This window comes from Saccopteryx bilineata, chromosome 3 (assembly GCF_036850765.1).
Source record: "Saccopteryx bilineata isolate mSacBil1 chromosome 3, mSacBil1_pri_phased_curated, whole genome shotgun sequence".
NCBI classification, from domain to species: domain Eukaryota; kingdom Metazoa; phylum Chordata; class Mammalia; order Chiroptera; family Emballonuridae; genus Saccopteryx; species Saccopteryx bilineata.
Genome location: NC_089492.1, coordinates 141,441,370 through 141,467,897, shown reverse-complemented (window position 1 = coordinate 141,467,897; position 26,528 = coordinate 141,441,370). Strand labels below are relative to the sequence as shown.

Genomic DNA, 26,528 nt, shown 5'->3' with positions numbered 1-26,528 from the left:
GATTGCTAAATGGTCTACGTCTCCTTTCAAACCTTGACTTCTCATGTGATAGAATCCCTACACATCTAGTGATTCAAGTCAGTTATTAAAGGGAAACCATGACACCCATCTCCTTACTTTTTGTATCCAATTCATAAAAATTCTTTAAAGGGAACAGACAGATGACCGATAGACATATGAAAAAATGTTCAACATCACTAATCATCAGAAAAATTCAAATTAAAACCATAATGAGAAATCACCTCATATCTGTCAATAAATCAACAAACAAGTCTTGGTGAGGATGTGAAGAAAAGGGAAGCCTCATGTACTATTGGTGGGTATAGTGCAGCCACTGTAGAAGACAGTAGAGAATTTCCTCAAAAAATTAAAAATGAAATGCTTTATGACCTAGATGATTCCACTTCTGGGAATATATCAGAATAAATTCAAAACACAAATTCAAAAAAATATATGCTCTCCTATGTTCATTACAACATTGCTTACAGTAGACAAAATATGGAAGCAACTCAAGTGTCCATCAGTAGATGAGTGGATAAAAATGCTGTGGTACATTTACACAATAGAATATTCCTCATTCATAAAAAAGGGCATCTTAGCTTTTGCAACAGTATGGGTAGACCTAAAGAGAATTATGCTAAGCGAAATAAGCCAGTGAAACAAAGACAAATACTATATGATTTATTTATATGTGGAATCTAATGAAGAAAATAAGTCAACAAACAAAATAGAAACAGATTCATACATGCAGAAAACAGACTGATTGGGGAGATAAAAAAGGCAAAGGAGTTGCCTAAGAGGTGGCACAGTGGATAAAGCATCAGACTGGGATGCAGAGGACCCAGGTTCAAGACCCCAAGGTTGCTGGCTTGAGTGTGGGCTTATCTGGTTTGAGAAAGGCTCACCAGCTTGAGCCCAAGGTCACTGGCTTGAGCAAGGGGTTATTTGGTCTGCTGTAGCCCCCTAGTCAAGGCACATATGAGAAGGAAATCCATGAACAACTTATGTGCTGCAAGAAAGAATTGATGCTTCCTATCTTTTTCCTTTCCTGTCTGTCTGTCCTTATCTGTCTGTCTCTCTCTCTGTATCTCTCTCTGTCTCTGTCACAAAAAAACAGGCAAAGGGATTAAGGGAAAAAAAACCCAAAACACGAAAAAATTATAGACACAGGTAACAGTATGGTGATTATCAGAGGGAAAAGGTGTGTGGGGAGAAAAAAGGATAAATATGGGCTAAATTGTGATGTAATGAGATTTGACCTTGGTTGATAAATACACAAAATAATACACAGATAATATAATATATACTTGTATACGTGAAACCCATAAAATTTTATTAACCCAATGTCACTCTGGTAAATTCAGTAAGAAAATATCTCAATATACCTGTTAAATGTCATCAAGGCTTATTTACTTTAGAACATCTCTATTGTTAACACCATTGTCTTAGTCCAAGCTACAATAGAGACCTTAATATCTACAATAAACACCTAAATTATTTACCCATATACATCCCTCTGGCTCCCCTCAAGTCAATTGTCTACATTCAATCAAAACAATATTTTCATCACATTAATCAAATAATTGTATTCAAGTAAAACACTTATGGGCTTCCTTTTCCTTCTAGAAACAATAAATTATTTTAATCTACATTTCATTGAGGCTACCAATAGCCTTTCACATTAATCTGTTTCTCTGAAATTTCAGTTTTCACCTCCTCCCCCTCCAGTTTGAATTCCCTCTTTATAAATTTTTACTTATCTCAGATCTGAAATATATATATATTTATATATCCACATACATATATATGTAAATGTATATACACACACATATATAGTCTCTGTATTCAAATACATAAATATGTATTTTCTTGTAAGACCATTGATGAAGTCCTGCATCCTCCATTATTCCTTCACCTCCATAAGGGCGGGATTTTGGCTGATTTTATTAATTTCTAGAAAATAGAAAAGTGCTTGGGACTTTCTTTTTTTTGATAGAGACAAAGAGAGAGTCAGAGAGAGGGATAGATAGGGACAGACAGACAGGAACAGAGAGAGATAAGAAGCATCAATCATCAGTTTTTCGTTGCGACACCTTAGTTGTTCATTGATTGCTTTCTCATATGTGTTTTGACCATGGGGCTACAGCAGAATGAGTTAACCCTTGCTCGAGCCAGTGACCTTGGGTCCAAACTGGTGAGCTTTGCTCAAACCAGATGAGCTCGTGCTCAAGCTGGCGAACTCAGGATCTCCAACCTGGGTCCTCCGCATCCCAGTCTGAAGCTCTGTCCACTGTGCCACCGCCTGGTCAGGTGGGACTTTCTTAGTACCTAACACTTATTTGTTTAAAAAGTAATAAGTAAAATGCCATCATATCATCTTTCCTTATTTATATGTTCATATATATATATATATATATATACACACACATATATATATATTTTAAACTAAGGAATTTAGCAATTTATAATTCTTTCTTGGAAACATTCTTGTTAAAGTGAAAAAATATACATTCTCATGCACTCTATCAACATAGAATACAGTATATAGAAAATCCTCCTAGGTGGTTTATTTGAAGTTATTCTTAGAGCATTATGAGATTACTAAACTGTGTTTTGGAGATGAATGGTCCATATCAATCAGTATGTAGCTGACCAGTTAATTTCACATATGTTTTGCCTTAGATTATGTGTGTGGCTGTCAGCTTGCCATGGGGAAAGAGCAGTGGGAAGAACACTCTGTATTTTTAGGATATGTCATTTTTACTCAGATCCTGAAAGTTCAGCTGAATAGATGAAATTCTTTATTACTGGCGTACAAATCAACTTTACTAATATTTAGAATCTTACAAACGATATAATGTTTTAAAAAGTATGGAAGACAAACATAATATTTTCCAACTTTTTTTTATTAGCCAACTCTGGATATTAAAAATGCCCACATTATTTATTTAATAAGCACATCTTCAGCAAAAAGAGGATATATATTAACATCAAAAGATATATATATATATATTAAGGCCATAAGAATATATATATATATATATATGTCATAAGGATAGGCCTTTCAATAAAATAAATGTAAGTTTTTTGTTAAACTGTGGTGTGTTCTTGTTTTTATCATTTCACCTTATTTTTATCACTTCATCTTAGCCTGCTAATATTGCCATAAGAAAGCTGGCTCCTATTCATAAATTCAACATTTGGGAATCACTCATATAATGTGAAAAGGGCTCTTAACCCACAGAATGGGAATTTATTTTCCCATTCTTAGTAACAATTCTAAAAAGTGTTTTAAATTCTTCAGGAATAAGTTCAAAATAATTTTATTATTGATTGGTTAGTGTTAAAACTGAGAAGAAAACTTGAAGTCAGTCTATGTATTGTCAATAGGAAACAAGGTAAAACCTTTCATTAATGGAAGAATCAGAACAGTAAATGGTGAGCACAGCTAATGCATGCTCTTAAGCAAAGTTTCATCATTGACACTTTTAAAAAAGCAAATAAAATGTAATTGCCTTGTGATTAAGTAAGATCCCTTTAATGTCTTTGAACTCATCAGTATGCCCCAAGGTGATGATGCACTTTTAACCACATAGTGTGCTGCTTAACAAATACGTATGAATTACCATGGATAAGGAATACATGCAATTAGGAGAAAAAGAACAGAGCTAAAATAATTCTGTATTGGGTGGGAAAGTTTAACAATGTCATTCCCCAGGTTTGACAGTAATTTTAAAGATTTTTATAAATAACCTCAAAGTGGGAGTACACAGTAAATTATCCAAGCTCTTCTAAACAAAGGAATGCTGAGTCAGTGGGAGTAAAATGCAGAGAACTCCTGAAGTCAGGTGGGGTTAGACAAATGGCAGCTGAGCTCCAATGTGGGCAAATGTGAAGTATATAGCATTAAAGAATAATTCTAGATAGGGAATAAGAGATTATGAGAAATCACTAATGATCCAGGAAATTGATCTAAGAATTACAATATGCTTTTCTATTCAAAAAGTCTTTACCAAACCTTCACTCACTGTGGATTCCTTAAACACTAGAATTTCCTTAGAAGATTTCAAGATAATGCGTTTTACCTCCTATACACTATCCAAATTACTCTGGTTCTAAATCTATTGTTTTAATTGCCATACCTAAGGAATATTTCTCAATACTTATTTCCCTTCTTTGGTAACATGTTCCGCTTTTTTTGTGGTAGAATTATCATCTTCTCTGCTCTTGGTCCAAGTGTTTCCAGATGACTTTTATACTTCATACAACTCCAAAGAGGCAAGACTAACTGGTGATAATTATCAAATCCTGTACCCTGCCCATGATCATCAGTGTAGAAAAGAGCAAGCAACCCACTCTAAAAGATTATAAGATGTTTGGTGGAGGTTTTTGGAAAAGAAAACCATTCTATTTTTCCTAGGTTTAGGTGATATGAAGATATGAGTTCTAAAAAAATAGTCATTGTTGAGAGAATCTCGAAGCTGATGACAACATTCAAATGTACTCTGAAACTGTAGCCAACCTATAGGAAATAGCAGAGACATGACGTTTTGGGATTCTAAGTAAATTTGTACATGAAAGTAGCCCTATATTTTATATGAGATTAAAAATCTTCCTTTCTACATTAGTTTGACTTGGGTTTCTATCACTTACAGTGGAATAAATGCTGACCATAACTGGTATACACACGTGAGTTTTTTGAAATACAAGCTGTCTTCTGATATCCAGCAATATTTCCAATTAAATGGTTACTTCCATCTGTGTATTCCTTGTAATGTCATAAATTATGCATTCAAAGGTTGGTTCACTGCTTTTCCCCCCAAAATGTATAATTTTTTTTATATTCTGTATTTTAGTGAGTAACATTGACATAATCTTATACCTAATCACCAAAGCTATAGGAGTTATTTTGACTTCTTTCTCATTTAACCTAACATTTACTGAATTATTAAATTGGAAGACTATTTTCATAATTTTAATTTATACACATTTTATCTTTCCCATGGTCATTTTAGTTCAGCTATTATTGTTCCTTACTTTTCTCAACTGGCTTTCCTTTCCATAATACAGACTTATACCACTTCATATTAATTATTATAATTTTGATACAATAAAATACTATATTATCATGTCCTACCTGAAATATTTCAATGACTTTCCAGGATTTTTAAAATGAATTTTAATTGCTTTGCCTAATACCTCAAGAACTTTATTCTCTATCCCTCCCTAATTATGGCCAAGTCTTGTACCGCCTAACTATACACCCTACTCTTTGGTCACACTAAACTACTTGGAGTTTCTCAAACAAATCAACTGTTCTTGTACAAAGTACCTTTCCACTCAGAAATTTTGTTTTAAATGCCTTTTTGACATTTCCTCTTAATGGCAAATAACTCTTCATCAAGCAGAATTCAATTTTACTGAATACTTTACATAAGTTTCTTCTCTGAATCTCTAATGTTGGTAGATGCTCCTCTTTAGAAGCTATATAACATCCTTTAAAATCACCCTGTGCTTTTAGGACACTGGTGGGTAATGTTTCAGTTTTTTGTATAATTTCTGCTCTATATGGAATGTATTTTATGTGTTTCTACTCTATACTACAGTAGACTGGGTGTTCACTGACATTAGATAATTCCATTGTACTTGGATGAATAAATGAATAGGCCTTGCCTTTTTCCCTAGCTACCTCTCACTATTATAATAGACATTTCAACTAAACATATTAATTTAAAATATAGGATATAATATGAAAAAAGGAGCTCAAATTTTGGGTCCAGAATTCTTGCTTTTTTCTGGTATATCTGAATTCTTCAGAAAATCGGGGCCATGACAACAAATGAAGCCATGTTGAAAATGCTAAGTATCTTAGAGTCAGGAATAAAATAATAATATTAGTTATCTTTGAATTTGGCGCAGAGAAGGAAACATTTATTTTATTAGGAAATAAATGTACTTACTAATTAATATGTAATATCAAAGCAGTTTCAATGTTTTGAAATATTTGATTAATGTTCTGCTTTCTCCTAGTTCATATTTTATCAATTATCTATCTCTCTATCTTTGAAATTTCAAGCTAAACATCATATTGTGCATTATATTAAAGTCTGATTGTATTATTAATATAAAATACCCATTTCTATTAAAAACATTCTGCCCCACATTATCCTTTGCACACATTTCTCTAAATTATCACTGCAAGATTTCAGATTCACATAAACCTTCCAATTTACATGCAAAAATTCCAAAAATATTTAATAAAAATAAATAATTCATGTGAAGACTTTTTTATTTAATTGTTGTTATGAGGTAGAATCATTACAGTTTGTCACTTATATTATGAATGGCTTATAGAAAGCTATTGTAATTATTTAATATTTCCACTTTCTTTCAGTGATATTTTAGAACTCTCTAAAGCATTGGCCTTCAAAAATTTTAGCCACATGGCCCACAAAAGATTTTAAAATCTTAGTAATCTTCTGTACTTTGTAAGTTGACATCTATGATTATTTCATATTAAAATCATTGTAAAAGTTTTTTTAATGCAAATAGTATATGGTATGTACTTTAAAATTTATATATTCTACTAAATTTTCAAGGGACATGTTTTATTAAATTTAAGGAAACTGTCCACATTGGTAAAAGCCAGTCTTCATTGTCAAATCATTCATTCAAATTAGACAAGTTCTGCCTGACCAGGTGTTGGCACAGTGGATAGAGTGTCAGACTGGGATGCAGAGGACCCAGGTTCAAAACCCCAAGGTAGTCAAGGATGTTTCTCATCTCTCCTTCCCTATCTGTTTGTCCCTCTTTCTGATTCTCTCTGTCTCTGACAGACAGACACACACACACACAAATTAGACAAGTTCTCTTAGCAAAAGTAAATGTATTAGCCCTGGCCGGTTGGCTCAGTGGTAGAGTGTCGGCCTGGCATGCAGGAGTACTGGGTTCGATTCCCGGCCAGGGCACACAGGAGAAGCGCCCATCTGCTTCTCCACCCCTCCCCCTCTCCTTCCTCTCTGTCTCTCTCTTCCCTTCCCATAGCCAAGGCTCTATTGGAGCAAAATTGGCCCGGGCGCTGAAGATGGCTCCATGGCCTCTGCCTCAGGTGCTGGAGAGGCTCTGGTCACAGCAAAGCGGCACCCCAGATGGGCAGAGCATCAACCCCTGGTGGGCATGCTGGGTGGATCCCAGTCGGGTGCATGCGGGAGTCTGTCTGACTGCCTCCCTGTTTCCAACTTCAGAAAAATATACACATATAAAAAAAAGTAAATATTTTTAAGTGAAAATCAACATATGGCTTATATCATTGTCACAACCTTCTCTCTGCAAATTCTATTTCTTTCATAGGTAGACAGAGACCTTAAGAGATAAATGCACATTTGGCTTATATCTGTGCATTTGTATACAAACATATATACACATACATACACCAAGAAAGTGTTAACCGCTGCACCCTCAGATCCCACCAAAGCAGTACGTGACAAAGATGTCACTTAGAAAAGTCCTTTAGCTCTTTCTGCCAGCTATCCATCCCACAGCTCCCTTTTCCTATTAAATGCCTTTTTACTTGTCACTCTTATCTCTGAGATGGTGACCTACCAGGTTCCACCCAACCACAACGATCCTAGGCCTCAGAACCAGCCCTTGCCATCACTCAAGAGCTGAAGCAAGTTGCACTGCTGATTGGGAGTGACTTCCTATCATTCTCCAAAATTTTCCAATCAAGGGTCAAAGTCCACCCAGCTGTCTGCTCTTCCATTGGCTGGTACGCAGGGAAAGTGGAGCAAGATGTAAACTCACATGTCTGGAGAACAGCACTCATCCCCCAGGACACAGGTGCTAAGTAGCCAGCTGGGCCCTGGGCTAGGGCAGCCTTGAAGACGAGGTGTTTGATTTTGGACCCAGTTAGTGAGCTGGCTGGGTTCAACCTTTTGGCAGAAAACCTATGTCAGTGTTCTGAACAAGGCCCACAAAATTTTTGATGGTGTTCCTGACTTTCAAATAGAACCTTGATGACCAGTTTTATAGCCCCTGGTGCTGCTGCTATTGTCATTCAGCACCAGGACGATTGTACTGGGGACCTGGCATATTGTGTTAAACCAGTTCATGGCAATTTTGCCGCCTGTGGTGGTAACTTGTCCAAATCCAATGCTGTCTGTCAACATTCAGAATGAAGTCATTGGTGATTACTATTCATCGCAGAGAATGGCAAATAATACCTTTGTACTTTTTGCTGTCTCTGTTCGTATATGTTCACAATCAATTCAATGCTGGTGTATAGAGCGATTTCTTATCAAATAGTTTGGTTTATTTCATTTTTCTGTTACTGATTTTTTATTTCGTCTTCAGTTGCCTGGTTGCTCTCTGTTCTCTGATTTATTTGTCAAGAATCAAATATATGGGGAACAATTACTAGGTTTTCCCTATAAAGATGACCTTCTGGCCTTGAATTCCAGTTTCCTCCTGTTCATTGTTCTTGTATTCTTTGCCTTATTTATCATTTTAAGGTTTATCTAATCAAGTGTGTTTGGAACTGCTTTAGGTATATCAACAACAAAAGCACAGCAGAGATTGTTGCCTTTGAAGCATCTCCACAGTATGTTTTGCTAACCTATGAAATGGCACTGAGGATGCTTGAAAAGGCACCCCGCCTCCTCACACACCTGCCTGAAGACATTCTTTCTGCCTTTGTCAGAAAACCCTATACCAGCATTTTCTCTTGTTTATTTTACAGAATGCTGTAATACAGGGCTCTTCAACTTTATTTGCTATAAAATACATTTTTATTTGTTTAAGCATCCATTTTCAAACACTAAAAAACTTTTTGAACACCTATAAAATTCAGGTTTTATTGTTGTTTTGTTGTTAAGTGCATTAAACTTTAGTAGTTTTTGAAGACAGTCTGGATTAAGCAAAAGCAAAGTGCCATTGTTTGCCTTTAATTGGGAGGAGGGGCATTCTCTACAATTTTCTTTTTTAACTTTGCAGTTTTTTTATATAATAGTTTGAACTTTGGTTATTTGCTCCCCTGTATACTTTTAGAAGGAATAAATAAAATATTCACGGTGAGTTAGGTGTAAGATTTGTAGTTTTCAGTTGTGAAAACAGAAAAATTATTTTAACTTAACCATGGAAGATGACAGTTGCATGTTTCTAATTTGTATGTCTTTTCATCTTTGTGATAAGATGCTTTAATAAATATCTTAAAATGAAAAAAAAAGTGTTGGTAAGCAGTATTAAAAGGGGCAGTCTTCTTTTAAATATAAGCAGGAAGCATGTAACTAGGATGATATAGGACACTGCCCCTTTCAATACCATTAACACTTTCTTTGCTTTGTTCCCACAGCCATCCTTTGGAAAGAAAGCATTCTTTATTTGATGCCAAATTTCTATACCTCTCATCAGAGGAAAGATGGTAGCTGAGTAAAACAGGGGAGGGGTAATTGTGATAGAAGAGATGGGATAAAAAAAATTATTCTGCTGAATAGTTCTCAGGCAGGTTAAATTACTACATGTGTGTCTAAAAATTAAATTTCTTCACTCTATATATGCCTTTGAATGCCAGAGCCTTCTTCTTGCATGGCAAGGAAAGGCATTCAATCATTTGAAGACTGCCACCTTATAGAAGGATTCACAAGACTCCCCATTTACTTCCCTAATAATGAGCATAAGAAAAAATAGATGAGGAAAAAGTTATGAGTGAAGTATGAGAAAAACAGAATGTATTGAAAGCTGTAATATTTTATTTGAGAAAATAAGAACTGAGAAAGATCAAAGAGATTCAGCAATGTATCATGAAATCAAAACAAGTTTCTACGTCAACAGAAAAATTACCTTCCATCTCAACCTTACACTAATGTTAATAAATATACAACTGCCTAAGTTTCTGAAAGCTAAACACTACCTATAAAGTAATCTCATTATGAAGTGAAGTATATGTGAAATAAAGAGAAATTAATTACTGATAAAATAATACTTTGGTAAGCTTACTTATCCATTTTTAATTCTTCATTGATCACCTTCAACCATTTTATTATCTAATAAGAGAAACCATAGCAGAGATTAAACACAAACAACTTCCATGGCAGTTGGATTTTCAAAAGCTAGTCCTACTACAAACTGGAGTATTAAAAAAACATCCAAACCATTGTGATGCTACAGAAAGAGTAGATAAACCTCTCCACCCAACTTTGAGCTGAGACATGAAAAGCATCATAAGAACAAAACAATCAAGTAGAATTTGGAAACGCTCCTTTCTACTTGCAATGACATCCTTGTTTGAGCTTCATGAAAGGAGAACAATCAATTCCTAGGTAAGTTTTTAGATTCTAGAGCAGAGAATGCATTTAGCTTCTTTTCATGGGCTTGCATAAATATAACATCTACAGTTCCCTGTACATGTATTGTCACACAATAAAGTTACACAAAATTGGCTACAATATTTAGATGTGAGATTATCCTACTGAGTTTACCAAATAGGGAAAATGGTAGGATAACTTCCAATAGAGCATGCTGAGTGTGGTATAAGGTCAACATGTCAAACAGGTAGAATGAGGTGTTTGGGGTGTGTGGTCACTATCTGGGCCCAGATCAGTAAAACTGTCTTCCAAATGTCGGAGGGGTATAGCTGTTGCTGAAAGGGAAAGAAGGAAATGAAAAAATTTCACAAGACACCAATTTGGGCCAATAGTGGCTAAGAATTCAGTCACTTTATAAAGGCTTTGATGAGCATCAGAAACTTACATGAAACTTCGGCAATAAAAGAACACAGTAACCTTTAATGTGTTCAGAAACTAATGAATACATTAGATTTACCAACAATTGACCAAGCTAAAAAGAACCAATGACAGAACATAATTAGAGCTATGAAAAAAAGTTAAATATTTTCACACCACAATTGATGTATCTTCATAACCATTGGTGCACAAAATTGACCTAATAGCTGCCATTGATTGAGTACTTACTCTGCAGTCTGGGTGTTCAGTGTTTTGATTCTATTATTTACCTTAAAAACAACTCTATACTGACTGAGCGGTGGTGCAGTGGATAGAGCGTTGGACTGGGATGCAGAAGACCCAGGTTCGAGACCCTGAGGTTGCCAGTTTGAGTGAGGGCTCATCTGGTTTGAGCAGAAGCTCACCAGCATGAGCCCAGGGTCGCTGGCTCGAGCAAGGGGTTACTCGGTCTGCTGTAGCCCTGTGGTCAAGGCATGTATGAGAAAGCAATCAATGAACAATTAAGGTGTTGCAACGCACAATGAAAAACTGATGATTGATGCTTCTCATCTCTCCGTTCCTGTCTGTCTGTCCCTGTCTATCCCTCTCTCTGACTCTCTCTCTGTCTCTGTAAAAAATAAATAAATAAATAAAAAGATATAAAAAAACCACAACTCTACAACTTATAAATTGCTACTATAACATTCCCATAAAGTTTAGCCTGGCTAGATAACTCTGTTGGTTGGAGAGTGGACCCATCAAGGTTATGGGATCGGTTCTTGCTCAGTGCACATACAAGAATAAACCAAATATATGTATAAATAAGTTGGGGTGGAGCACAGAGCACATCCTAACAGCTGTGGCTGATGCAATGCTGTGAGAATACTCCAGCTCCCAGAAGCCTCCTGGGCACACCAAGGAAGGAAGCTCAACCGCTATAAGGAAGTGACTTAGCACCAACCATGCAGCTCCCTGATCTTTTCAGCCATTGGCTATGAAGGACACACTCTAACACCCTATAGGCTGAACTTGTGTATATAAGCTTGCTTACTTCCTGAATAAAGTGGATCTGCATCACTGAACCTGGTCCCTGGAGTCGGGTTTTTGCATCTCCATTGTCCTCACCCCGGGCAGGACTTGTCTACAATTGGTAGCAATTGTAGAACATGGGGCAGGGACCTAACTGGCATCCAAGGGACGTGTGAGTGACCCTCTGCAATGGGAAACCTTCTCCCTCACTCTCTAGCCCCGCAGGCTCGAGCCCTGCAGGCCCTATTGCAGAGTAGGCGAGTTGAAGTTAGAGAAAAGGATCTTTGTACTTACTGGGAGATTCTCTCTGGTTTCAATTCTTGGCTCCAAGATGCGCCTCTCTGGGACCCAGATACTTGGGCCCGAGCTCTCCAAGGCATTCGTTCGGCTGAGGTACAAGAGGGACGGGCCTTCCCTCTCAGCCTCAATCCTGCCCTGTTAGCGATACATGCCTGCCTGACCGGTGCTCCTCCTGGGGACCTTCCACCAATGCCAAAGATATTGCAGGCTGCCTCTCTCTCTGGGGAGCCCCTACCTTCCTATTTGTCCCCCTCTACTGAGGAGGAAAGTAGTTTAGCCTCCAAGTTTGACAAAATTGTGGCTGAATGCGCAGAAACCAACTGAATTGCTAACTGCGCCATCAGCTCTGCCTCTGGAAAAAGGGGAAGTCACTACTTCCACATTCCCTGCCAGTGCTCAATGCCCCACCCCAGCTTCTCAGATGCCATTTTCTCCAACACATGTTCCTGCTGCAGACCCATGGGCCAGCCTATACGTCCCCATGTGTCCTTTTTCTTTCATTCTCTCTGTCTTGTCTATTTTTCTGTATCTCTCGCTCTCTCTCTCTTCAGACCCTCTCTCTGAAATGACGCTGGAAGGACCCAGCCACAGCACAGTGTCGGGGATCACACCCTCTTCTAATGCAAGGGAGAGATTATGCTTGTGTTTTTCAGCCAAATTGGATCCCAGGAACCCCCAACCTGCTTGACAGGGTTTCTTGGGCACTCACTAAGTGGTTCAGTCTTCACCTGTCCAAAACCACAGCCCTGGCCTTCTCCACACCAACTACACCTGAGGGGAGGAGGTCCTCAGTGCTCCAGAACACCTCATGGCCAGGGTGTGCGCCCCATCACCTGGGGGGGATGTAGAGGCTTTGGCAGGGTGGGCCCAGAGAATTGCCCCTGACTGGCCCCCAGGCCCTGGTGCTCTGTTCTTGCTTGTGTGTGCTATAGTAACCGCTGACTCCCAGACACAGGCAGTGGCATCCCGGGACTTGAGCCCGGCAGCACGAGCTAGTGTTTTCAGTTCATCTTTGGAGGATGAGGAGAATTGGGCTGGAGTTGCGATTCACAGACTCCAGAAAGTAAACAGTGGAAGCTACGGTGGGAGGATGAATGGAAGCCAGGCTTGCACCGCAGAGTGGCCACTGAAACGGCAGGGAGTGCCTGCTAAGCTGCTGGTGGGTTTGCTGACATTATGGGACATAGGAGTTGATACCATCATGTTCTCCAGAGCAGAGATGGAAATGCTGACTGCCATTGCCATTTGCTCCTCTTTGGGACAGTGTAAGACCTGCCAGGATGGCAGGAATGAGGGGGGTGGCTAAGGTCCCATGTACATGGACTGATTTCCTGGACTATGACTGGAGTGGGAACTGGCTCCTTTGTTGGATGAATTTGCAAATTTTGGACAATGTGAAATACCCCAATGGGGTGGGGGATGGCTTTGCTGGAGGCTCTTCCCCTGCCCCAGGAAGCTTTTCTCATGGCTAGAAAGAAGGCTAAGGACATTTTGCACTTTTGGCAAAGTGTTCAGAGACTGGTGAAATGTACCTTTGTAATTTTTGAAATTGTATGATTTGTCATGTTGTAATTTGTGTAATGTGCCTTGCAACCATATGCAATACGCAGCCCACAGCAAACCATCCATTCTGTGTTCAGACACTGGGACCTTTGTGGGAAGGGGGCATGCATGGACCTACGTCCATTTTTTACAATCAAAATGGAATTGTGTTTAAGGGCGCCTATAAGGTCTCTGTTACACAATGGGAGGGAAATGACATCCTGACCCCTAGGAGAATCCCCTGTTTAAGACCCCCGTTCTATTTCCTAACTGGCCAAACATTACAGAAGCTTGCCTCATTGTTTTATCCAGCTAATCTATTAGCATATAGTATAATAGGTATTATAGTTGTTTTAGTTCTACTAGGGTTTCTTTGCATGATATGTAGCATTCAGAAGCTACAACAACAGCAAGCTGTCATTCATCAAGTCCAATTGGCCTTAATTAAAAGAGAAGGGGGAGATGTGGGTGGAGCACAGAGCACATTCCTAGCAGCTGTGGCTGATGCAATGCTGTGAGAATATTCCAGCTCCCAGAAGCCTCCTGGGCATACCCAGGAAGGAAGCTTGCCTGCTATAAGGAAGTGACTTAGCACCAACCATGCAGCTCCCTGATCTTTTCAACCATTGGCTATGAAGGACACACTGTAACACCCTATAGGCTGAACCTGTGTATATAAGCTAGCTTACTTCCTGAATAAAGTGGATCTGCATCACTGAACCTGGTCCCCAGAGTCAGGTCTTTGCGTCTCTGTCGTCCTCACCCCCGGCAGGACTTGTTGACAATAAGTGAGACACCAAATCGATGTTTCTCTGCTCTCTCTTTCTCTCTCTTCTTCCCTCTCCCTTTCTCTCTCTCTACATCAATCAATACTAAAATAACTTTTTTAAAGTAAAGTTTAAGTAACCTTCCCAAAGTTACTAAGCCAATATAAGTGGTAAAATCATAAATTAAAACCAAATATACTCAAAACAAATCTTTAAATAACCATATCATATAATCAGAAGCATAGGGAATAATAGGGATTCTGGTGAGTAAGTGTATACAGTGTGTCCGTAAAGTCATGGTGCACTTTTGACCGGTCACAGGAAAACAACAAAAGACAATAGAATTGTGAAATCTGCACCAAATAAAATGAAAACTCTCTCAGTTTCATACCTATTCAGTGTGGTTCGATGTGGGCTCATGCACAGATTTTTTAAGACTCCTTAGGTAGCTATCCTGTATAGCCTCTACAGACTCGTCACTGACTGATGGCCTACCAGAACAGGGTTTCTCCACCAAACTGCCGGTTTCCTTCAACTGCTTATCCCACCGAGTAATGTTATTCCTCTGTGGTGGCGCTTCGTTACAAATGCACCGATATTCACATTGCACTTTGGCCACGAATTTGAATTTAGCGAGCCATAGAACACTGAACTCTCCTCTGTACCGTCCACATCTCAACTGGCATGGCGTGGGCTGCTCTGCTGTATACACAGTGTTACATCATCATTTGCACATGCGCACATGCTGCCACATCATCCTACAGGAACTGGGAGGGTTTTCCTTTTATTTGGTGCAGATTTCACATTTCTATTTTCTTATTTTGCTTTCCTGTGACCAGTCAAAAGTGCACCATGACTTTACGAACACACTGTATACTAAACTTAAGGTGATGGTTTTATGTCCACCTCCTAACTCAGTGGATCTGGTTCTCCAGTTCTAGGAATTCTCAGCACTATTGGTACTATTAAAATTTTGAGCCTAATAATGTTTTGTTGTGATGGGCTCTTTTGTGCATTGTAGGATGTTTGACAACATCCCTATCCTTGATACACTAAATATCAGAAGGTATATTTGGTAGTCACTTTTTGCAAAAATGTCTCCACACATTCTCAAATGTACCTTGGGGGTCAAAATGGCCCCTTGTGGAGAACCACTGCTTTATACTTAAAGTAACCATGTTCTTTGTCAGTGGTTGGGATTTTAATTTTGAGATTCTTATGACCTTATAATTAATGTTGAAGATTTGAAGCCAAGTAATTAAAAAAGTTGAAGACATTTCTACAATTTATGGGATAAAATTGCGTTATAAGACATGTTTTCAGTTCTATTATTCAACCAGTTCCTAATTAAATTGTACATGTGAAAATTCTTAAACAGTTTAACCAACTGTCTATGCAAAATCTCTTGTTTCTAAAATAAAGATCATAATATCACTTTACATAATAAAATTATGGGGATAAAATAAAACAAACAAAATAAAAGTAAAAAAATTAAACAAAACATTTAATTGCAAGGCTAGGAGAAAAAATAACAAAACATTTACCTTAACCATAATCACAAAGGGAAAGAAATAGTATCAGAGAGCTGTTTGATTTATGTCCTCAGTCATTTTGAATTTCTTTATTTCTACCACATTAATATCTCTCCTTAGGTAGTTTTGATTCTTTGTTTATCTGGGAACATATATGGTTAAGATAGGCATTGATAATTTTAAACAAGATAGAGTGTAAAAGGAAAGATATCAAAAGCAATACTAAAATTATTGAATTGCCCCCCTCTGTGATGATGCTGTGTATTTCCATGGGGTACTATAAGAAAGGATGCCAAGAATAGAAACTAAAATCATTAAGAGGCTATACACCATTTCATAAAGTTAACTATATTGCAAAATGGTTGAATTACAAAAGACCATGATATATACCCTGGCCTCAAGGTGATTGATATCAACGATTCTAGTCTAATAATGGATAGAGTCTTAAAAATAGAAAAGTCATCTATCTTTGACTATCACAACTAATTTTGTTAAATAATTATATAAAATAATATAAATTAATTTATATATATATACAATACTCATGATATGACATACTTAATATAACTAATTTTATGTAATTATATAGTGCCAAAAAATAAAATTAACATTAAGAGTAAACCTTGATGTTAGAAGTACGTAAGTTTAAGACCAAACAAAGAAAAATTAATTTGTTGTAGAAATCATTACCTCCAGTATTGACATTCATTCAACAAACATAAAAATTCTAAAAAATTTCAGATGGATTAATCAAAGAAGTAAAAATATACAAACTTTAGATGATAAAATATAGTAAAACAAAAGTATAAATGCACCTTTATTCTTCAGAAGACTTTATTTTCTGCTATCAGCATTAAATTAATATTTAACTATATTCTATAGGCACCACTTTAGGTATAAAGGTAATATGTTATCTGTATAGACAAATCATTTGTCAACCTTTTCTCTAAACTTTTTTTAAAATTAATTTTAATGGGGTGACATTGATCAATCAGGTACATAGGTTCAGAGAAAACATCTCCAGGTTATTTTGACATTTGATTATGTTGCATACCCATCACCCAAAGTCAAATTGTCTTCCATCAACTTCTATCTGGTTTTCTTTGTGCCCCGCCCCTCTTCTATCCCCTCCCTCTCCCCCCCACTTTCCAGTAACCACCACACTCTTGTTCATGTTTCTAAGTCTCATTTTTATGTCCTTCATATGTATGGAATCATATAGTTCTTAGTTTTTTCTGATTTATTTATTTTATTCAGTATAATGTTATCAAGGTCCATCCATGTTGTAAATGATCCAATGTCATAATTTCTTATGGTTGAGTAGTATTCCATAGTACATATGTACCACATCCTCTTCATCTAGTCATCTATTGAAGGGCTTTTTGGTTGTTTCCATGTCTTGGCCATGGTGAACAATGCTGCAATGAACATGGGGCTGCATGTGTCTTTATGTATCAGTGTTTAAATAGTGAAAAAATGAAGTTTCAGAACAATACAGTTCATAAAACTTGAAATTAATTCTTATACAAATACAACAAAGATTTTTAAAATTTATTTTCTTTTTATTGAAGGGGTGATATTGGTTAACAAAATTATACAGGTTTCAGGTACATAACTCTGCAATACATCATTTGTTTTTTTAATCGGCTGAAAATACACACAAAATATAGCAACTTATATATTAATATAAGAAATTGATCTATACTAATAGCTCTTATATGTTTGCTTTATAGGATTAGAGTTAAAATTATAATTATTTGTTTTGACAGTGATCTGATTGAAAGAATTCAGGGTATAATAATTTTGCTTAGCATATCAGTTTAATTAATATGTACTTTTTATAAACTGACCTATTATATTTTCAGTTGGCTAAATATGATCATTTTAATGTATTTTTTATCAAGCAAGATGTTTAGGATAAAGAAATTAGAAATATGATCATTTTAAATATGAAAAGTTGAGCTTATTAAATATGCCCTTCTGAGCAGACAAACACGAGAAACTAAATATGGCTTCCCTTTCATAATAGCTTTCTAGATCTACCTTCCAGAACCAAAGTAGATTACAAACTAATTTTAAGAACTAGTATCTGGAAAAACCAATTTTGGACTAAATGAAGAGGACTCTTCAACCAAGGAATACTGAAGAAGCCACACCAAGACTGGTAGGAAAAGCGGAAACGCAGAGAGGGCTGCCCAGCTCCCCGAAGAGAACGGCAGCAGGGAGAGACTCGCGTGGTGGAAGTGAGTTTAGCAGAGGGGGAAGGGTCCTGAGCCCCAGGAACAACGCCCCAGCCTGCAACCCCAGAGCCCAGAAGAGGCATAAGGACAGTATTTAGCTGGAAACAAGTGAAGATACTGTTTGTGAGAAAGAGTCTGATTTCTCAGACCCAGGATCCTTCTTAAAGGGACCGCACAGAACTCTCTCACAACCACTCACCCAGGGCTCCTGGAGACGGGGAGAGAGGAGAGGACCAGAGTAATTGGAAGAGAGTGTAATCTAGGAGGCACAGGGAGAAACATTTTGGGAGATAGTCACCCTAACCCCTGGGACGAGTCACTCCCCAAAGCTGAAGTGAATATTTTTTCCCGGAAACAGCAATACCAGCAAAGGGAAGCAGGAGAGCAGCCAAATAAGTTTCCCTGCGGCACTCAGAGCAGAGTTGCATAGAAGGAGGGAGCTTTTGGGTCTACAGTAGTGAGTCTTAGGGTCCGAACTGCAACGCCCACTCGGCTGAGGGCTTGCCAGAGGGCAGGCGGCAGCGGGAGACAAAAGCACGGTTCTGCTGGCAGGGGCGGAAGCCAGCTGGCCACCACTGGGCTCAGGTGTGAGCTCAATCTTGCCCAGCTGGGGAGAAGGGGGCGTGCAAAAGCAATCCAGCTCAGCTGCCGGCAGCCTGTAATCCAGCTTGCGGGAGAAGGGTGGGAACCCCGGAAAGGGTGGAGACCAGCCCCTGAGCAAGGGCACAGGAGCACAGCCTTGCCCTGCCCATGCAACCCAGGCTTGCAGTCTGACTTGGTAGCCAGCTCCTCCCACGGGGATGAAGCCAAAAGCCCAGAAGAGGCGGAGTTCCGCTACTGAGCTGAGGTTGGGCACACAGTCCTGCCCGGCAGTAGAGCCAAGGCTAGCAGTAGTCCCTCCAACGGGCTCCTCCTGCAAGGGTAGGGCGAAAGCCCGGAAACAGGCAATGACCCGCAGCTGAGCAAAGGTGCTTGCCAGTGCCCTCAGGACCGAGCATAATGTCACACACTGGGGCAGGGCAAAGGCCAAGGCCACCAACGCTTGTACACCCGAGTGCGTGATCACAGCCACTCTCGCGAAGAGAAAATGCGAAGGTAGAGAAATACAACACAAATAAACCAAGAGAAATCCTCAGAAAAGGATCTAAGTGAATCAGATATAACCAAATTACCAGATGAAGAGTTTAAAATAACGATTGTTAGGATGCTCAAAGATATCAGAACAACCATAGATGGCAATTAAGAAAACCTAAATAAAGAGATAACAAATATAAAAAAGGACATTGAAATAATAAAAAAGAATCAGTCAGAAATGACAAATACAATATCTGAAATAAAGAATACAATGGAAGGAATTAAAAGCAGGATGAATGAAGCAGAGAATCGAATCAGCGAGTTAGAGAACATGATAAATAAAGGCACGAAAGCAGAGCAGAAAAGAGAAAAGAGACTCAAAAAGTCTGAGGAAACTCTAAGAGAGCTCTGTGACAACATGAAGAGAAATAACATCTGCATTATAGGGGTTCCTGAAGAAAAAGAGAAAGAACAAAGGATAGAGACTTTGTTCAAAAATATCATAGTGGAAAACTTCCCCTAATTAAGGCAGGAAAACATTTCACATGTTCAGGAAGCACAGAGAACTCCATTAAGGAGAAACCCAAAGAAAGCAATACCAAGACACATCATAATTAAAATACCAAAGCTAAATGATAAAGAGAAGATATTAAAAGCTGCTAGAGAAAAAAAGATTATCACCTACAAAGGAGCCCCCATAAGGATGACTTCTGACTTGTCAACAGAAACACTTGAGGCCAGAAGGGAATGACAAGAAATATTCAAAGTAATGCAGAACAAGAACCTACAACCAAGACTACTTTATCCAGCAAGGCTATCATTTAAAATTGAAGGAGAAATAAAAAGCTTTACAGACAAAAAAAAAAAAAACCTCAAGGAATTCACTGCAATCAAACCAAGGCTGCAAGAAATGCTAAGGGACCTGTTGTAAACAGATCTAAGGAAAAAAAAGAATATAGCAAAATAGAAAACAGTTTTAAAGAAAAAAATTGCAATAAACAATTACATATCAGTAATAACCTTAAATGTTAATGGATTAAATGATCCGATCAAGAGACATAGGGTAGCTGCGTGGATAAGAAAACAGGACCTATACATATGCTGTCTACAGGAGACACATCTTAAATCAAAAGATGCACACAGACTGAAGATAAAAGGATGGAAAAAAATATTTTATGCAAATGGAAATGAAAAAAAAACTGGGATAGCAATACTTATATCAGACAAAATGGACTTTAAAACAAAGACCATAGTTAGAGATAAAGAAGGTCACTACATAATGATAAACGGAGCAATCCAAAAGGAAGCTATAACCATTATAAATATCTACGCACCTAATATAGGAGCACCTAAATATATAAAGCAGACTTTGATGAACTTAAAGGACAAGACCAACAGCAATGCTATAATAGGAGGGGATTTCAATACCACATTAACATCACTAGATAGATCCTCAAGAAAGAAAATTAACAAAGAAACAGCAGACTTAAAGGACATATTAGATCAACTCGATTTAATAGATATCTTCAGAACCTTTCACCCTAAAACAGCAGAATATACATTCTTTTCAAGCACTCATGGTACATTCTCTAGAATAGACCACATGTTAGGGCACAAAAGTAGTCTCACCAAATTTAAGAAGATTGAAATCATATCGAGCACTTTCTCTGATCACAATGGCATTAAACTAGAAATCAACCACAATAGAAAAATTGAAAAACATTCAAACACTTGGAAACTAAATAGCATGTTATTAAATAACGAATGGGTTAACATTGAGATCAAAGAAGAAATTAAAAAATTCTTAGAAACAAACAATAATGAGCATACATCAACTCAAAATATATGGGACACAGCAAAAGCAGTCCTGAGAGGGAAGTTTATGGCATTACAGACATACCTCAAGAAGATAGAAAAAGCCCAAATAAACAACTTAACCCTGCATCTAAAAGAACTAGAAAAAGAACAGCAAGTAAAGCCCAGAGCTAGTAGAAGGAAGAAAATAATAAAGATAAGAGCAGAAATAAATGACATAGAGGCTAAAGAAGCAACACAGAGGATCAATGAAACCAGGAGCTGGTTCTTTGAAAAGGTAAACAAGATCGATGAACCTTTAACAAGACTCACCAAGAAAAAAAGAGAGAGGACTCAAATAAATTAAATTAAAAATTAGAGTGGAGAAATAACAACTGACACAACAGAAATACAAAATATTGTAAGAATATACTATGAAGAACTGTATGCCAAAAAACTAGACAATCTAGATGAAATGGACAAATTCCTTGAATCATATAATCTTCCAAAAATCAATCTGGAAGAATCAGAAAACCTAAACAGACCAATTACAACAAATGAGATTGAAACAGCTATCAAAAAACTCCCAAAAAAGAAAAGTCTTGGGCCTGATGGCTTCATAAGTGAATTCTACCAAATATTCAAAGAAGAACTAACTCCTATCCTTCTCAAGCTATTTCAAAAAATTCAAGAGGAAGGAAGACTTTCAAACTCCTTTTATGAGGCGAGCATAATTCTGATTCCAAAACCAGGCAAAGACAACACAAAAATAGAAAATTATAGGCCAATATCCCTGATGAACTTAGATGCAAAAATCCTCAACAAAATATTAGCAATCCGGATCCAGCAATATATGAAAAAAACCATACACCATGATCAAGTGGGATTTATTTTTGGGAGGCAAGGCTGGTACAATATTTGCAAATCAATCAATGTGATTCATCACATAAACAAAAGAAAGGAGAAAAACCATATGATGATTTCAATAGATGCAGAAAAAGCATTTGATAAAATCCAGCACCCATTCATGATCAAAACTCTCAGCAAAGTGGGAATACAGGGAACATACCTCAACATGATAAAGGCCATCTATGAGAAACCCACAGCCAACATCATACTCAATGGGCAAAAATTAAAAGCAATACCCTTAAGATCAGGAACAAGGCAGGGTGCCCCCTTTCACCACTCTTATTCAACATTGTTCTGGAAGTCCTAGCTACAGCAATCAGACAAGAAAAAGAAATAAAAGGCATCCAAATTGGAAAAGAAGAAGTAAAACTATCGTTACTTGCAGATGACATGATAATGAATATAGAAAACCCTAAAATCTCAGTCAAAAAACTACTAGACCTGATAAATGAATTTGGCAAGGTGGCAGGATATAAAATCAATACTCAGAAATCAGAGGCAGTTTTATATACTAATAATGAAGTGTCAAAAGAGAAATCAAGGAATCAATCCCCTTTATCATTACAACCAAAAAAATAAAGTACCTAGGAATAAATCTAACCAAGGAGATTAAAGACTTGTACTCAGAAAATTATAAAACATCGATAAAAGAAATCAGGGAAGATACAAATAAGTGGAGGCATATACCATTCTCATGGTTAGGAAGAATAAACATCATTAAAATGTCTATATTACCCAAAGCAATTTATAAATTCAATGCAATACCAATTAAAATACCAATGGCTTACTTCAAAGATATAAAACACATATTCCAAAAATTTATATGGAACCAAAACAGAACACGAATAGCCTCAGCAATCTTGAAAAGGAAGAATAAAGCGGGAGGTATCACACTTCCGGATATCAAGTTATATTATAAGGCCATTGTACTCAAAACAGCATGGTACTGGCATAAGAACAGGCATATAGATCAATGGAACAGAACTGAGAACCCAGAAATAAACCCACAGCTTTATGGACAACTGATATTTGACAAAGGACGTAAGGAAATACAATGGAGTAAAGACAGCCTCTTCAACAAATGGTGTTGGGAAAATTGGACAGCTACCTGCAAAAAAATGAAACTAGACCACCAACTTACACCACTCACAAAAAATAAACTCAAAATGGATAAAAGACTTAAATGTAAGCCATGAAACCATAAGCATCTTAGAAGAAAACATAGACAGTAAGCTCTCTGACATCTCTCGCAGCAATATATTTGCTGATTTGTCTCCACAGGGAAGTGAAATAAAAGACAGGATAAACAAATGGGACTATATCAAACTAAAAAGCTTTTGCACAGCTAAAGACAATAAGAACAGAATAAAAAGACAAACTACACAACGGGAGAATATATTTGACATTGCGTCTGATAAGGGGTTAATAACCAAAATTTATAAAGAACTTGTAAAACTTAATACCAGGAAGACAAACAATCCAATCCAAAAATGGGCAAAAGAAATGAATAGACACTTCTCCAAAGAGGACACACAGATGGTCAATAGGCATATGAAAAAATGTTCAACTTCACTAATAATTAGAGAAATGCAAATTAAAACCACAATGAGATATCACCTCACACCGGTCAGAATGGCGCTCATCAATAGAACAACACAGAATAAGTGCTGGCGAGGATGTGGAGAAAAGGGAACCCTCCTGCACTGCTGGTGGGAATACAGACTGGTGCAGCCACTGTGGAAAACGGTATGGAATTTCCTCAAGAAAATAAAAATCAAACTTCCTTTTGACACAGCTATACCACTGTTAGGAATATATCCCAAGAACACCATAGCACTGTGTGAAAAGAAGAAATGCACCCCCATGTTTATGGTAGTATTGTTCACAATAGCAAAGATCTGGAAACAACCCAAGTGTCCAGCAGAGGACAAGTGGATTAAAAAGCTTTGGTATATATATACTATGGAATACTACTCAGCTATAAGAAATGATGACATAGGATCTTTTACAACAACATGGATGGGCCTTGATAACATTATACTGAGCGAAAGAAGTAAATCAGAGAAAACTAAGAACTATAGGATTCCATACAAGGTGGGACATAAAGATGAGACTCAGAGACATGGACAACAGTGTTGGGGTTACAGGGTGGGGGGAGGAGAGAGAGGGGGTTGGGGGAGGGGAGAGGCACAAAGATCATGGCTTTTCAGCATTTGCCATATTCCCCCTTTAATGTATAGACAGACAGCAAATATTTACTTATGGTGTTTGCACTATAAAGACTGTTGTCTTAGGGACAAATGCTGATGAACTATTTCAGCAGTTCTTCTTCTTCAAAGACTTATATTTCAACATAGAGCTCCATGTTTCATAGGACATACTCAAGCTCACTTCATGCTCCCTGGAGCTTTAGCACAAGGGAATGCCCTTTTTGTTTTCTTTTCTTTTCTTTTTTCTTTTCCTTATTGTTTTTATTGTTGTATTTTTTCTTTTATTTATTTATTTTTTGTATTTTTCTGAAGATGGAATTGGGGAAGCAGTCAGACAGACTCCTGCATGCGTCAGACTGGGATCCACCTGGCATGCCTACCAGGGGGAAATGCTCTGCCCATCTGGGGTGTTGCTCTGTTGCAACCAGAGCCATTCTAGTGACTGAGGCAGAGGCCATGGGGCTATCCTTAGTGCCCACGGTGGCTTTGCTCGAGTGGAGCCTTGGCTGTGGGAGGGGAAGAGAGAGACATAGAGGAAGGAGAGGGGGAGGGGTGGAGAAATAGATGGGCGCTTCTTCTGTGTGCTTGGACTGGGAATCGAACCTGGGAATCCTGCACACCAGGCCAAGGCTCTACCACTGAGCCAACCGGCCAGGGCCTAGGAATGCCCTTGTTGATCAAGCTACCCAAAAGAAAATTATATAGAGCAACCATGACAGACCGAGCAAGTCAGTCTCATACTATTCATCACCAGAACGCTGCAGCCCAGTGTAAACAGTTTCAACTTTCTCGGGAAGTAGCATGGCAGATTGAGAAATCCTGTCCAAGGGGTCCTATACTGCCCCTTCATTTAGAGTTAACCCTCAAGGACCCCTACCAGGACTACTTTGGCAGATGGATGTTACTCATATACCCTCATTTGGCAAACAGTCATATGTCCACATTACAGTGGATACATATTCCGGATCTACAGTAACCTCTGTCAGAACAGGAGAGGCTGCTAAGCATGTTATAGCTCATTGTCTGTATGCATTGTTCTATTATTCGATTTTCTAAACTGAAAATGCTCCTGCATATGGAGCAAAAGCATTCACTGTATTTTGTCATGCTTACAATCTTTAAAGTTAAGGTATTATTTAAGTGTACTCAGCAAACATTTTAAGTTCAATTAAAAAAAAATTTTTAAAGGGGGTAGTCATATCCTGGAACTCCTACGGGTCTACCATATCATACTTTTTACTTAAAAAAATTTACATTTCTTTTGAATGCTGATGAACAGGAGACACCAAATCTTTTTCGCCTGCAAACTACTACCTTCTTTATTAGATCCAGCTAATAACACTGTTTTGTCTTTTTCCAAATAGCTCCAGATATATGGAAAAGATTTATATAGGCAGATGGGGATCCTCAAACCCCTCAGCGAGATCTTCTGAGCATGGCTTTTAAGATACCTAGAGGCAGAAAAAGCCCAATAGAGATCAAGGGAACTACCAGCTTTTAGGATACACCCTTAAAGGCTCCAACACCCCAAAGGAGTCTCATAGGATGCCATCTGGATCCTGCTTCAATAGTGGAAAGGAAGGTCATTGAGCTAAAGCCTAGCAGGCTTACATGCCTCTGCTGTGAGAAAACAAGGACACTGGAAGGTAGGCTTCCCCCTTGCTCCTCTAAGGGAGGGTTCAGTCTCTTCCAGCCCTGCTCCAGCCACCTATGACCTAACCTTGCCCAGAAAGCTGGGGTGTGCCACTGAAGGCTGAAGGTGCCCAGGGCCGTCAGCCCTATTTACAACACTGTGGATGAGCCTGGGGTATTTCTTCTAAGAAGCAGGTAAACTGATCTCATTTGCACAAGGGCCACTTAACTATGTTTTGCCTGAATAGTCAGATTTTTTATTCTTCCCTCAAATATCTCTGTTGTGAGTGTTGATAGTCCTATTTTCTGCTGCTTTGCTTAATATATAGTGCTTCCTTTATCCCTCCTACCTCAACACCCCACTCATATTTCAGGCTGGGACCTACTTCTAATTTAGAGCTCTCTTTCCCCCTTTTGCCAAGTTCTATTATGAATCTACCTTTGCCACCCAGCTTAGTGTATCCCAAGGTTCTCTTTACCATGCCACAGTCGCAGAGCTCCAGGGAAAAGCAACCTGCTCTCATCTCTCCAGGAAGGGGAGAACAGAAGCTCCATATCCATGCATGCTGCAAATGGCTTTTCCAGTCTACCTGAATCATTACCAGCTAGAAGCAGCAGTCACTGGGACTTGGACATGAGCTGCAAAGTATAGAATGGTGACAACTTTAGTGCCATGCGGACTTTTCCTGGATATGGACTTTTACTGGACTCCTGCTCCCTGTGACAGCTCCTAACAGACTGAACTGTGATTGGGTTGCATTTTTCAGGGATTTGGCATGGT

At 38.1% G+C, this 26,528-nt stretch overlaps 1 protein-coding gene and 1 pseudogene across 2 annotated transcripts in view; one reads left to right on the top strand and one right to left on the bottom strand.

The window, feature by feature from the left end:
* Positions 1 to 26,528, bottom strand: part of LRRTM4 (leucine rich repeat transmembrane neuronal 4) — a 900,775-nt gene that overhangs the window by 774,088 nt on the left and 100,159 nt on the right. The gene's annotated exons all lie outside the window — the stretch shown is intronic.
* Positions 7,928 to 8,674, top strand: LOC136328795 (lysosomal-associated transmembrane protein 4A pseudogene; annotated as a pseudogene).